The sequence below is a fragment of the Physeter macrocephalus genome, chromosome 9, assembly GCF_002837175.3.
Source record: "Physeter macrocephalus isolate SW-GA chromosome 9, ASM283717v5, whole genome shotgun sequence".
In the NCBI taxonomy this organism is placed as follows: domain Eukaryota; kingdom Metazoa; phylum Chordata; class Mammalia; order Artiodactyla; family Physeteridae; genus Physeter; species Physeter macrocephalus.
The window spans coordinates 31,130,956-31,146,988 of record NC_041222.1 but is presented as its reverse complement, the minus strand read 5'-3'; the positions used below and the strand labels follow the sequence as shown (position 1 = coordinate 31,146,988).

Below are 16,033 nucleotides of genomic sequence, written 5' to 3'. Positions count from 1 at the left end.
TCTACAGATTCAATGCAATCCCTATCAAATTACCACTGTCATTTTTTACAGAACTAGAACAAAAAATTTCCAATTTGTATGGAAACAACAAAAGACCCCGAACAGCCAAAGCAATCTTGAGAAAGAAAATGGAGCTGGAGGAATCAGTCTCCTGGACTTCAGACTATACTACAAAGATACAGTAATCAAGATAGTATGGTACTGGCATAAAAACAGAAATATAGATCAATGGAACAGGATAGAAAGCCCAGAGATAAACCCACCCACATATGGTCACCTTTATTTGATAAAGGAGGCAAGGATTTACAATGTAGAAAAGACAGCCTCTTCAATAAGTGGTGCTGGGAAAACTGGACAGCTACATGTGAAAGGAAGGGAATTATATAAGACTAAGGGTGAGCAGAGGTCATTCTTAGAAATCTGCTTACTGCAAACAAGTCAGGTAGGAAGTTTTGATTAATCTTCAGGCCTGAGCATGCAAATTGCTAAATCAAGGGTCTTTTTGAAACACAAAGGAATTGCAGAACTGTCTATTAGTGAAGAATGAGCAGAAACATTCATGGTTTCCATAGTTTTCATGGGGGGAGAAGAGGTAGTACAGGGAGATTATCACCAATGAATAAATGTTAAGGACAGAGGGATAAAACATTGTTTCGTTTGCATTGTTGAGTTGTACTTGTTGGACATACAGTTTCCCCAAGGATCATAATCCTGGAGACAGTTAGGGTTGAATCAAACCAAAATAATTTGTGCTAATGATGGCAATACCAGAGTGGATATTGAAAGTAGGAGTAAAGTGGAATTCCCTGCTACAAAGAGAAAATTCCAATTACTAAAAAGGAATGTTAGGTGAATCTCTGTGCACCACAGGGGAAAACACAGTTATGTCAAGGGAGCCCCAGAGTGTATGCCAGGAGATTTAATCCTGGTCCCTGTTCCACCCTTTCACTTGTGGTATAAACTTGGGCAACACCCTAACTCCCTAGACCTCAGTGTCCTACCAGGAAAATATAACAAGAATGCATGAAATAGGGTGGCATAAACTCTACAAGTGTAGAAACTGGAGGCCCATATGCTCTGGCAGGCCCACAGATGTGTTTTGTTTGGCCCATGCAGTGTTTTAAAATATATAATATCATTTAATGCCAACATTTGGAAAAAACCAGTAGATTTCCCATTTAAAAAAAAATAATCCAGATTTCCAGCTTCTCTTGAAAATCTGGAAGATTTGCAAACACAGGGCCTGCACTCTGCATGGCGACAATCTTCTGTGGCTCTGTGTCCAGTTCCCAACACCATCACCAGGCAGGCTTCAGGTTTTGACCTTCTGGGAGGCCTCACTGGGCCCTGTTGGATCAGCATCTTTGATTTTGCTTTAAAGCATTACACAAGTGTTAGCTGTTATTACCTGTAAAGTGAGGTCACTGGAATGGATGAGCTACTTCCATTCGGAGAAGCTGTAATTCCAGTCCGTTAGATGGGTCTTCAGTCACTTTTCCCAAAAAGGTGTAAAATGATCACCCCAAACCCAGACAGTCTTTGTCCCCTGTATAATTATAAAGGCCAGAAAATGTGCTGAAAATCAAGTATTTGTACTGGGAGTTACAGAAAGACTTCAATAAACTGCAAATGTAGTTTCCCACTGGACAACATTTAGGCACTGGCTTCTTTAAAAGCAAACAGAAAGTGGAGATGAGGAAAGGACAAAGTTACCATCCCCTAGAAGAGAGAGGGCAGACCTCCAAGAGAGGAGGGGATTTTAGGAAAAATAAACATTTGCCATAAGAGAGCTAATCCCAGGTGGTTCATCCAGAGAAAGAAGCCAAGAGTTTATAGTTCTTTGGGGTTCGTTTTATTTATCCACCCCCACAATATATAAATCAATCTATTTAGTTAGGGATGGTTGAGAGAACACATTTTATTGTGATGGATAATTTCCCAAGGGAGAATGATCATTGTGTTTCACTTCTAACATTTTTTTCTCTTTGGGTTTTGTGAAACCCCAGAAGTTTATGAAAAGTTTTCCAGATGAGGACACAGAACTTAGCAAACTATTCCCATCTTTAATTCTCATAAAAGTGGAAACACATACCCATGCTCATGCACGCATAGCACCAGACACCCGGAAAACTAATTGAGTGCCAAGCACTTCTGGTACCCTAAGGATATATATATATTTTGGTAGCCTGAGGCTGCCAGAAACTTTGCCTGCTGAATGAATTATAGAACAGGAAGCAGATGGGCTGTGTATATGAAACAACCACTATCTGGCATGATGTGCTGTGCAATTTGGCTGCAAAGATTAAATTGAGCTATTGAATGTTTAATACACTATGCATAACAAATACAGCCAGAGCCACAAAACAGCATAAATTACAGAATTGGTATTCACACGGCCTTTCCCAGGAATCAATACACTGCCACCGCTCATAAGAGTCTGTTGTTTAATACACATAAAGAAGAGAAGAATTCTTCTATTAAAATGAGTTATCTGGGCTATTTACCAAAGGCAGTGATTTAGCAGTGGTAAAGTCTATACAGTGCTGTTGAATGCAGATGATAATACTTCTTGTCCTCGTCTGCCTGTTCCACTGTGCCTATCAGTTGCTGGGGCTTCGAGTCCCTTGGGTACATTAGCAGTCAGCCCAGGAAGTGTGTTTAAGTAATGGACATAATGTTCACATTTGCTAGACCAGCCTTCTCCCTAATCATGAATTATTCTTCCCTAAGGCTCAATTGGAACATTACTTTAGAAGCAGAAGATTTAATCCTTTTCAGCTGATTGGAGGGAATGATTACAGTATTATTTTCTTGTACAGGCTGTCTCCAGTGAAGGTGCCTTTTTCTGTCCCCATCTTTAATAGGCAGCAATCTTTATTTCCCTGGAGGGAAATGGCAATGAATTTGAAATGGGATAAATCTTCAGGAATGCAAGGTGCTGAAGCTGTTAGTTAATTAGTTTAGCCCTCACTTGTTTCATCTCCAAGATAGAACACCTTGTAACAAGGGGAAACGGTGGGTGGGTGGGTAGGTGGGTGGAGTGGGAGAGCCAAGGAACCTGCTGTAGGCAGATAAATAATCAGATGCCTTAAAGCAACAATGTCCCCATGGATTTCCTTCTATGCAAATGTTCAGTTCTGGATCTTTGATTTCTACTTACTACCATCATTAAACTAGGTAGTGCTTGCTTTACTCTGACCATTCTGACTTTTAAGAACAATTCAAGTCACCAAAACGGATTGCACCTTTATCTAGCAGAGATGGTTAAAGCACAACAGTATAGAAGATGAGGCTGAAGAAGACGGGAGTTGTAGCCCTAAAATGATATATATATATATATACACAGGGCTGGCCCCAGACTAAGTACTAGGAGGAAAAGAAAATTGTGGTTGAACATTCCTGGTTAGTGCTCTTTACGCACAGCTGCACAGAGAAGCGATAAATAACAATTGACTCAAGGTTTTGTTTTTTTTAATTTTCATGATTAATGTTTCCAGAGAGGGGAAAAAATGTGGCTTCGAAATTAATTATCTTGGGTTGGAAGATCTAAGCTTCGGACATGCTATATTCCTGCCCCCACCCCTTCTGATGGAAAGACCCTGCTATGTAACCTTCCACTGCTGAGCAATTCCTGAAGTTTGGTTTTCTGGGGAGCCCCTAGCACCTTCCCTTCACCCACCACCAACTTTCTGTTTTCTTTTTATATAAAAACAAAGAAACAGATCAAACCTAAAGAGATCAACGGAATCATAACAAAGTCCTTGACAGCTAACACGTTTTGCATCTGATTTAAAGCAGGAAGCCCCCATATCCAGCTGCCTGTGATCTATTTAGAATAAAACAGGGTCAGGCTGCCTTGGCCCTGATTATAAATATATTACATTTAAGTGATGAATGCAGCATTCACGAGGAGCAGGAGATCAAGAGTGCCTGAGGCTAGCACTTTCCATCTCCCCTCAGCGCTGAGTCCAAGATTTCAAATAAACACGCTGTTACGTGAACGCTACAGGACCCATGTATGGAGCACTGGGATGATTTGGTTTCTAAAGTGGAAAATAATGGGAGAGGAGAGGCCATGTCAGAGCTCCTCGGAGGATGCAAAGAAACCCTCATTTTGTAGGCTTTACACAGGCTCCCTCTGTTCCCCCGAACCAATTCTATTATTCTAAGCCACCAAGAAAGGCGGGCAAGGTCACGTTTCTTCATATCAGAGGGAAAGATGGCATGACGTGCCTGTTTTCTGTAGACGTGGTCAATCCTCGAGTTCCTTCACCTTCCGTGAATGGTCACACCAGCTCCTCACCACCCCCACAGATCCTAAGACGGCTGATGTAGGAACTCCAGAAACAGTTACTTGGGTCAGCCCTCTTGTCTTTAAAAGGGCAGGAAGTTGTTTTAAGGACACACTGCTGGGAAACAGCCCATCTGAGACTGACCCGTAGAAGCCAGTGCCATGTCTGTCTACAGGAGACAAGCTGCCTACCCTCCTGTGACCTCGTTTAAGGCACCCCTGGATTCTGCCCTCCAGGAACCCCAAACTCCTCTGAATCCAAAAGGCCCCAGGCCTTGGTAAAGGACCACCAGCAATCCGCCGTCTCCTTCCTCTCTCATCTCTTTCAAGTGATCAATCAAATCAATATTGATGGAGCACCTACTGACTGACCTCTCTCAAAGGCTAAGCGCCAGCAGAATGGCCCCTCCTGTTCCAGATCCCTTTAGTTGCTGTCTGACCCAGTTTGGTTTGTTTTTTTCCATTTTACTTCCATCAGCTTCCGGCTCAGAAAATTAGTATTTCCCCCCAAACTGACATTTACCTATGTTACGTTTCTATTCTGCTGTGGTGGGAAATGTTTTCTGCCTCTCCTTCTCCTTCCTGAGATAACAAAATTCAGACAAATGACCAAAGCTGCAGAAAGGAGGAGGTGCAGGGAAACATGATGGAGAGGAATGAACACTGAGCTAAGGAGTCGGTAGAAATGGGTCCTAATCCCAGTTCTCGCCGAAATTACCCGTCTGACCTTGGTTGAGCCACTCAAACCCCTCAGGGCCTTGGGTTTTTTTTCTTTTTATATAAATTTATTTATTTTTGGCTGCATTGGGTCTCCGTTGCTGCGCACGGGCTTTCTCTAGGTGCGGCGAGCGGGGGCTACTCTTCCTTGCGGTGTGCGGGCTTCTCATTGCGGTGGCTTCAACTTGTTGTGGAGCACAGGCTCTAGGTATGCGGGCTTCAGCAGTTGTGGTGCACAGGCTCAGTAGTTGTGACGCACAGGCTCAGTAGTTGTGGCTCGCGGGCTCTAGAGCGCAGGCTCAGTAGTTGTGGTGCACGGGCTTAGTTGCTCTGCGGCATGTGGGATCTTCCCGGACCAGGGCTCGAACCCGTGTCCCCTGCATTGGCAGGTGGATTCTTAACCGCTGCGCCACCAGGGAAGTCCTGGGCCTTGGGGTTTTTAATGTGAAACATTAGGAGTTGGACGTAGGTCCCTGACTGCTCTATATCTCTATGGATCTGCTTGCTCCGAAAATATTAATTGGATTTTATATCATTTGGTTTCATTTCCGGACATTTACAATTCTCTGAGTAATGGGTAACATTTACAGCCCAATTACTTTCCCAAGCTCATCAAAATTTAATTTGCTGCGTGCAGTGACACACTGAACGGAGTTCGACAAGGAAGTCAGCAAAGCCACACCAGTGATTTACACAAGGCTCCCAGACTACAAAATTTACCACCATGAATGTCTAATGAAAGTTTTTCTCATGTAAACATATAGCTTTCACATCTACTGGAGTTGCAGCAGGTGAGCTTTCCAAGACAGAATGTACTAGACAATACACTCTTTTCACACAATGAGCTCAGGAAATTCTGCTGTGAAATGAAGGGTCTTGGAGTTACTATAACGCTTCATAAATGAGAACTCGATCTCTTTCAGGACTTCACGATGCCATTTGCATTTTAAAAACACCTGACCCCGGGAGGCTGCATTTCTTCTATGGCAGCTTTAAAAATACTATGACCCACATTTACATTTAAAGACTGATACCTGTAGGTTTTTACTCTCAATCTACTGTAAGGTTTTGGTGAGGAAGGCATTTTGACACAAAATTAATGTGATTTTAGGAGGCAGAAAATATTATTAGAATTTAGAAGTCACCGATGCAACCATCATTAAATTGCTGGAACAAAAGCATTTTCTTCTTCCTGTCACTATTTTTAAAACCATACATCTATATTGTCCAATGTGATAGCCACAAGTCACATGTGATTGTTGAGCACTTGAAATGAAGCTAGTCCAAGCTGACATGTGCCTGAAGTGTAAAATACACAACAGATTGCAAAGATTTAGCATGAAGAAAGAAGGTAAACTGTCTCATTAATCACTTTATATAGATTACTTGTTGAAATAAGAGTTTGGATATCTTGAGTTAAATAAAATAGATTATTAAAATTAATTTTACCTGCATCTTTCTAGTTTAAGACTTCTAAAAAAGTTTAAACAGGCTGCTCACATATTCCAATTGGACAGCTCTGCTCTAAATATCCCATAGTTTTATATTATGCTTCATACACCTAGTGCAAAGTTCACTTAGACTGCAAATCATTACTAAGGGTTTACAAAGTGCCATGCTCTTTGCTTGATAGGAGGAACTGGAAAATGAAATGATGGTTTTTGTTTTTAAGGATCTAACATTTTAGAAGAGGTGTAAAGAAAATTAAAATCTACGTGATCCTCACTACTTGCCAAGCAGGGCCCTGACTTTATCTAGCTTAGGAGACATATAAAGGATGAACATTCAGTCTTCTTTGTAGCTCTGCAACCCTTATGATTGAATCCCAGGCCTAGTTTTTATGTCCTGGGGTGGATCCAGATTTGGTGGAACCTGAAGCTTATGGAAGCCAGCTTTACTAAAAACTAGGATGCAAAATGATAATGACAAAATTAGGGTAAATGTTATAATTGAAATGTGAAATACTTAAGTCAAACAAAGCTGGGAATGATTAATCCTCTGAGTGGTTGAGAGGTGACTCCAGAAGATCATTGACTTAGGTCATGTGGGATGAGTAGGAACTGGTTAGGAGGGTGGGACAGCTTTCCCTGCCAGGAAAGAGCATGGGTAAAGGTACAGAGGCACTTTTGGCAAGAGTGTAAAAGGAGCCAATAATGAAAAGAAGTGAGGCTGAACAGCAGGTGGCCAGGGACACATTATGTGAGGGCTTGCATTCCGGGCAAGGGCATGAAAATTTCATCCTTGAGTACAGTAATTGGCAACTGTTGAAAGCTTTGGAATTACATGATCAGAATTATGATTTAGAAAGACCACTGAAAGCAGTGGAGAGATCAGGCCAGGCACACTCCTGATTCAGCATGTGTACCCACCTCTCCATGAAAAGTAGCATTTCTGATTTGAGTAGTCACATCAGAGTGTCCCAGCGGATATCATATCTCCATAGTCAACCCACAACCCCATGTGCCTAGATTACAGAATGCCCTTTCCCCTAAAATGTCCAAGGAGTTCTTTTGGTTGACTGGTGTTCACTGAGTCAGTCTTATCTCTCACCTCCCCACTAACTCCAAACCTCAGGCACTGCCCTCCACCACCCAAGAGAAGCTGCTGCTTCTGAATGAGCACCACATTCCTATCTAGAGACCTGGTGTGGCAGTTAATGCTGGGACACCCAAGAGATTTACACAGCAAAGAGATTGGTATCTGAAGAAATAGGGTTGTCCCAGAGGCCTGAAAAACAAAGGGATGACAACATTCCACTTGGGGCTACCTCAGCCAGTGGTGCTCCAGACTTAACGTGGCCCAGCACCTCAGGACACAACTCTTCAGACTCCCTCATGTGGCCAGTCTCCAAATCCCAACCTGCCACCTGAGGGATTTGCTCAGAGAAGTCCTGGACCCCCTGCCTCAGACACAAAAGCATCATTTTCTGTTGATGACCTAGTGTGGGATGGAAGCCATCTTATCAGTCTCTCTTCTTTATACACTGAGTAGCCTCGGTCAGGGTTACCTCAGTTAACGCCTAACTGGCAAACCATAACTCTGAACTCAGTTATGTACCCTGTGAACCCATGTACTACTTAAGCGAACTGGCTTACCCATTTCCATGCAAACATCTAGCTCCACCTACCAATCGGTTCTGTGGCAAAAGTAAATAAATTGACCTTCTAACTTGCCAAATACACAGCTACGGTGGGAGTCACAGAAAGGACCTGGAACTCAATGAATGCTCACTCAAATTGCTTACTTTGTCTTATTCCTAAAGTGAATCTCCACTGTAGACCTCGACAGGATGGTAAATACCCCTGACTCCTCCAGGCCCTGGATGGGGGTCTGATTACACTCTGGCACTCAGCCTGGCACCCTGATGGTACTGTCTACCTTTTACTTCATGATCAAGAAAGTGAAGCTCCTTTCAACACAGGAAAATTCAGGAGCAGGTGTAGTGGCGGTCACTGAACAGAGCTAAATCCCAATGTTCAGAGCAATGTATTTACCTCTATTGAGGCCAAAACACCTATGAACATCTTCAAGAAGGTTGGGAGCCATGCTTGGTAACTGTGGCCAAAGTGTTCACCTAAATGCAAGACTTAAAATGTCTTATAGGGTGTTATGGACTGAACTGTATCCCCTAAAATTCATATTTTGAAGCCCTAATCCCCAGTGCCACTATATTTTGAGATAGGACCTTTAAAGAAGTAATTAAGGTTAAATGAGGTCATAAATGTGGGGTCCTAATCCAATAGAACTGGTGCCCTTATACGAAGAGGAAGAGACACCAGGGATGGGCACGCACCAAGAAAAGGTCGTGCGAAGACACAGCAAGAAGGTAGCCATCTGCAAGCTACGGAGAGAGGCCTCAGGAGAAACCAAACCTACCAACACCTTGATCTCAGGAATACCAGCCTCCAGAACTGTGAGAAAATTAATTTCTGTTGTTTAAGCCTCCAGGTCTGTGGTATTTTGTTATTGCATCTCCTAGCAAACTAGTATTCAGGATATTTGGACAGAAGAAATATAACAAGTTAACTCAGCCTAAAGACCAAAGAAAGAAACTTTTCCAGACTAAAGAAAGAAACGCAGTTTCCTTCTTCTCCAAAGGAAATGTGATTTGATAAGAAGGTGATGTGATCAGGAGGTGGTGGAGGAACTTTTGAATGCTTTCTACCTGCCAGGAGCTACTCTAAATGTCACGTATATATTGAACCATTTGACCCTCATGAGACTAGAGGTGGATGTCATTACCCCCATGTTTAGCTGAGGAAAGGGAGGCTCAGGCAACTAACACCAGTGTGAGATGTAGGACCATGAAATCACTGATCTGTGAGATCCAGAAAGGAGATATAAGATGGAAAGCCAAAAAGAGAACAAGAATTCATATCTGAGGCCTTGCTTCTTCTTGACCTTTGGCTCTTCATGGAGGGAGCTCTGTCACTCTAGTGATGTAACAACTTTTCATTATTTGTATTATGTGAGTATACCCGTGATGCAATGGGGTTAAAAATGTGCCCCCTAGAAAGCACCATACCCCCCAAAAAAGAAAGAGATTTCCTGAACACAGTCAATGTAACCCATCTTTCACCCTTAGACACTCAAATCATACCATTTTGTCTGACTTTCTATGTCCTCTGATTCCTAGATCTTGCTTATTCTTTGTGTGTTGATTTAGATTTGAAGGTGAATTCTTTCACACCAAAAGACATGCAAAAGTCATAGGAAGTCAACATTTCAGTGTTCATTTTATATGTTTCTCAATTGTTTTTTCACACCATGCTATTTCCAAAATAAATGCTGCATGACTCTGTTACACTATTTTTCTAATCCATTATCAATCAGTTCCAATGGACTAGTGCTTGATCAACAGAAAGTTTATCTTTTTTGCACACATAAACCCAAAGTTTAGATCCTAAATTTTTATAACTCAATATTCTAAAAGAGATACCTTCAAGGATCAAACTTTAAAGTAAATTCACAGCCTCTAGCTCTCTGAAAGCAAAAACAACACACATATGCCAGCCACACAAGGATTAGAAATTTGTGCTGTCACATGCAGTTGAACTGTAGAGTTTAGGTCCATGTTATACAGGTGAAATGAATTTGTTTCCTTTTAGGTTTACCATGGAAGTTTTTCTTTGTTTCCAGTGAACATCCTATTCTTTTTAACTTACCCACAAGTATTGCTTCAGGAAATCTCCCCCCAAAATCAGAGAAAGTGAGGCTGAAAATAACAATCTCAATACTGGATAAATGTGAACACACACAGAACAAATGAAATAACATCAGTAAAACACAGATGAGCCAGAAGAATTGTGTAGATTGAAGGGGTGTGTCCAGAGATGGTCATCACTAGGTAGAGGCCTAGAGGCCTCAGAAGAGAGCATCTTAATCCAGAAATGGGGCTTCAGTTCTAAAGGCTCAGAAATTGGATTTTGTGAATATCCTAGGCAGAGATCAGTTCCTCAAAAACAAAAGAACATCATACAAATTCATAAGAGACTAATGTAACAGCCGGAATGTTGCTCAGTAGATTCTTCCCTGTCGTGAAATCTACATGGGAAGCCAAATTCTGATGAAGAGATTGAACAATTCACATGTGCTCTGGCAATCAGAATATGGCTTTTGCATCTTAAAGGCCCTGAAGCTGTTCTCTTAGGTAGGATTGAATTCACATGGACAATGTTTTCTCCAATTTTATGTAGTTTTCTCAACAGCAGCTTGAGGAACATTAATATAGCCAAATGATTTTTTCCATCTCTATGTTGGTTAGGGCTCAGAGGTGAGGACACACTATCAAAAAGCACCTTCTAACCCCGAGCATTCAGAGAGAAGGATGCCACCTAACAGTACCCTCTTTAACAGAGAAAACTTTTCATTGAGACTTTAATAAATTATTGCCTATTTATAATTTGGTTTACCACAATGTGATTCTTTTTTAAAAAATCACTTTAGGCAGTGCGCTCAGCTGTCCTGCAGATCTGTCTTTTGCTTCAACAGCGTTTGGAATGAACAGACGCAGGGACGTTCCTTGCTCCAGCCTCTGACCACTCTCCAACCTTTTTTCCAGTCACAACCTTTGGAATCAGCCACTCAGCTATCCTTGGCCTCCAGGACCAGCCAACACCATTTTCTGCGCTTAGCTCCTTACTACCAATCAACCATGAGCTCCCAGATTCGTCAGAATTATTCCACCGAGGTGGAGGCCGCCGTCCACCGCCTGTTCAACATGCATCTGTGGACACTTACCTCTCTCTGAGCTTCTACTGCGACAGCAACAATGGGACTCTGGACAGTGTGGGCCACTTTTTTCGCCAATTGGCCGAGGAGAAGTGTGAGGGCGCCCAGCGTCTCTTGAAAATGCAAAACCAGTGCTGCGGCCGCGCCCTCTTCCAGGATGCGCGGAAGCCTTCTCAAGATGAGTGGGGTAAAACCCAGGACGCTGTGGAAGCCGCCATTCTTAGGGAGAAGAACCTGAACCAGTCACTATGGGATCTGCGCGCCCTGGGTTCTGCCCGCGCAGACTCCCACCTCTACGACTTCCGAGAGAGCCGCTTCCGGGAGGAGCAGGTGAAACTCATCAAGAAGATGGGTGACCACGTGACCAACCTCTGCAGGCTGGCTGGTCCGCAGGCTGGGCTGGGCGAGTATCTCTTTGAAAGGCTCACCCTCGAGCACAAACAGGAGTCTCTGAAGTCTAGCGGCCTCTGAGGAGCCCCTCTGGGGCCAGAGCTTTTCCTGAAGCCCCGCTCTGCAGCCACTAGGCAGCTTTTTAACCACCCTGGAGCTCTCTCCCAAGCCTTGGAACAAGTGGAAACAATAAAGTTTTTGTAGCAAAAAAAAAAAAATCACTTAAGTTCTGTCTCTTCTAGAGAACCTACTAATCACCAACCATCTCCCCAACAAAAAAATAAAATTACGCACATACCAAACATTAGTATAGAATGCCTTTTAAAAATCCACTAATACTTAAGAGAATTAAAGATTTAGCCCACTGTGGACAAGCCCTATTTTATATTTTTTTCATTTTACACATCACCTAGTGTGTCAAAAACTAAAAGTGAAAAAACACTATTGAAGAATGCAAAACTGTGTATCCTGCTTTGTACGCTGATTTCTCCCCCAGTTTCAAAAGATCAAGATATATCAAGCATTAGGACAAGATCCTCATAGGTGAGAATATTATTGAAGATACAGCATTACAGAGTAGAGAGAATAAAGAGGTAGAACCAGAGGTGCCTGCCCTCAAATTCAGGGTCCCTTTTACAAGCTGTTCCATCGTCACATCTTTAAAACAGGATTGATGATATCAAAAGTGTAAGGTCATTTTTAGAGTTAAAAAAGTTAATGTAATGTGCTTGGCATATGCAGATACTCAATAAACAGTAGGTATCACAGCTGTCATTTTAGAGATACTTCATTTTTTGAGCATTTCCTTTCCCTTCTCCAAAACAACCCTATATCCCTTCAGTTAAATGAAGTTTAACAAAATATCTTCCTAACCCACAGCATCTACAGATAGCTTAGGGGAGTGTCTATATTCTTAACTTTTCTAGAAGGACACTAGTGTCTTTTGCATGGAAACAGGGTGGGTTAAAAAGAAAGAACCAATCAGTTGAGCTTCTGTTTTAATGAGAGAACTGGAGAGAAACCAGACTTCACCTTGACCAGGACATGGAGGTCAAGACTAAAAAGTGCATTCTTTTTTTTTTTTTGTGGTATGCGTGCCTCACACTGTTGTGGCCTCTCCCGTTGCGGAGCACAGGCTCCGGACGCGCAGGCTCAGCGGCCATGGCTCACGGGCCCAGCCGCTCCGCGGCATGTGGGATCCTCCCAAACCGGGGCCCGAACCCGGTTCCCCTGCATCGGCAGGCGGACGCGCAACCACTGCGCCACCAGGGAAGCCCTAAAAAGTGCATTCTTAAAGTGGAATTATCACAAAGTTCAGAGGTTGGTTTAGCTCCACTTCCTAATTCTATTTGTATTTTTTCTGTGGTGGCTTTCAAACTTTTAATATGTGTTTTCAGCAAATGCTCTTTTTAATCAAAATCTCAGAGGTAACGTACAGCTTGGTGACTGTAGTTGATAATGCTGCATTGTACATTTGAAAGTTGCTAAGAGAGTAGATCTTAAAAGTTCTCACCACAAGTAAACAATTATTTGTAAATTTCTGTGGTGATGGATTAACTAGACTTAATGTGGTGATCATTTTACAGTATATACATGTATCAAATCATTGTGTGGTACACCTGAAACTAATATAATGTTATATGTAAATTATATCTCCATTAAAAAGTCTTGATGCCACCAAACAGAAGAGGACCTTAGTACGGCTTTAACTCAAACAGCCTCTCCCCTCACTGTGTTACTGACGGCTTGAAGGGCGTGGGCAGGGGAAAGGGGAAGGAGAGGAAACAGCCAACACTAATTTGCATTTAACAACATACTTTCCTCTTTTATGTGGCTCCCACTTTTTCCTTTTTGCTTCTTACTGAAGTAAATATACCAGTAGGTCTTTCAGAAGAAAGAATAATCAATGAATAATGAACTCTATAAACAATAAACGGAACAATAAACTCTCAGTCTTTGTGTATCTACATTTGTCTACATTTTACACTCTTTCATGACCAATATTTTAGCTGGGAATGGAATCCCAGCTTGCTTCCCCATAGGACTTTGCAAAAATTATTTAATTGATATCTGGCATCTACTTTTTGCTGTGAGAAGCCTGTCATCAGTAAAATTTTCTACCTAGAAAAGAATAAGAACCTCACTTCTTTTTTCTGGTAGTTTTTAGATTTTCTAGGTATGGATTTGTTTTTCAAATCTTGCTTGCAACTTAATGTTGCTTGCTATATTTGAGGAATCATGTCTTTCTTCAATTCTGAAAAAAAAAAATTTCGGCCATAATCTCTTAGAATATTAACCCTGCCCCATTCTCTCTAATCTCTCCTAGAACTCTTATTAGATAAATGTTGGAGCTTTTAATTCTTTCCTCCATGCCTCTTAATTTCTCTTCTATTTTCCCATCTCTTTATCTCTCTGAACTGCATTCTGGGTGATTCTGTTAGAGTTTTACAATTCAGAAAAGTCTTTTCTTGAGAGATCTAATTACTGATTAACCTATTGAGTTTTACTTTATGCTGAATATAAGCATTATACAAAAAACTATAGTTTTAACCTAATTCCCTGACTTATACCAAAGAGATGAAAATGCATATTCTTATGCAAATGTTCTTTTTGTGGTAGATGTTTCTGGAGATGTTCCTGATTCATATTCTGTATAAATAGAATCTTGCCATTTCAATCCTATCATAGTGACATATTGGACACTTGTGATAAAACGAAGCCAGGAAACATTTCTAATATACACGGAGACATATATTTTTCCAGTTAATTATCTATCCCATTTTAAAGCATGCTTATTTTTAAAGTGTCAAAATGTACTAATCCATACTGCAATTGTTTGGAAAACTTCATGAACAAGTATATTTCAGCAAGAAAAGACATTTGATGCCAGCCAAATTCTCTTTTTTTCTGTCACTATAAATGGCTTTCCTATTTTCAACAGTTTTTCAAAATTGAAGTCATATCTAAGCTGACAACTTCTTTGGCAAGTCTCAGCTAGATGTAATTTGAAACAGTCAAGGAAGCAAAGCCTAAACAATAAGGTTTTTAATGGGAACGATGACAGATCCTTAACTACTGTCATACTGTGTCTGACACCAGAAGACTTGAGAGAAAATTTGTTAAATAAATACTTGCAGTTAAAGGAATACACCTGCATTTAGAGTATGTGTTCTGTGTCATAAAAATATGTAAGATCTGAGAATTCAGTGATGTTAAACACTTAACAAAAACATACCTGAAAAATACCCCCAAGGAATTTTTCTCTTTCACCTTCAGAATATTCTTTATCTATAGTCTGCCTCCAAAGGTCATTAAAAGGTCACAAGGGATTAAAAAAAAAAATCAAAGTGCTCCTCCTTTTAGCCTCAGCTTAGTGCTATACAAAACAAGGTTGTTTACTTACTAAGGGAGAAGAAAATTCTAATGTGACCTTTTAACCGCTATTGCTTACACACACATATACACACATGGTTTGCTTTTACTAGAATGAGACTTTTTTACTATTAACACTATATTGGTATTCATGTATTATGTATTCAGTATACATGAATATTATGTTTTAGAAACACTACAGATTGGGGGCTTCCCTAAGAAAACTAAACTAAATCACCAGGAAAGCTGAAATGAGGCTATACTTGACAGTTGGTTTAATTTATAACAATTTTCTCTACTTAAATTGCCTAAGCTTAGTTTCAGATAAAAATTACTATCTTTGTTTAGGCTTTTTATGTCTCAACAGGTAAAATACCAATTCTGATGTGTAAAACTCCTTAATTTAAATGAAAATTACTAGGCAACATGAAGAAAAATTAAGTCTGTGTTTTAGGACACAGCTAAATCCTCCAAACCCAATGAATGTTTGTGCAGCTATAATAGAGAAGAGGAAACAAGCAGGTGATTCTGGGAAGATGTGGCGTGATTACACCTCTCTTCTCCCCCACTACCAACTTCAATCTATCTCCCTTTCCTCCGTTGAATATCTGCTCAGCCCTACAAGCTAGCAGGAGCAGATAAACTCTTGGGCTCTGTGCAAGTCCTAGAGGAGAGAAAGCTGCAAGATTGTCTCTGTCTTACATTGGTTAAGCACTTGAGACTAGAACTGAGGGTGAGTGTCATAAACTGGTAGACTCCAGGGAGACCACAGAAATGCAGAGACCTGTGTATTTCCAGACAACGTCAAGATCAACCCTAGGAAAGGGCCTGACACCCTGATCCCTAAAAGGCCAAGAAGGAGCACATGATGGACCCAGTCCTTCCTTTCCTTGATCCTGGCAAAACACAAGGAAACAAAGAAATTAAAAATAGAATTACCGAGCAGAAGCAAGAAGAACTACAACCCTGCAGCCTGTGGAACAAAAACCACATTCACAGAAAGACAGACAAGATGAAAAGGCAGAGGGCTAT

General features: G+C 41.2%; 1 pseudogene; it reads left to right on the top strand.

The window, feature by feature from the left end:
- The first annotated feature begins 11,162 nt into the window (after positions 1–11,162).
- On the top strand, positions 11,163–11,710 carry LOC102986456 (ferritin light chain-like; annotated as a pseudogene).
- Positions 11,711–16,033: the final 4,323 nt, after the last annotated feature.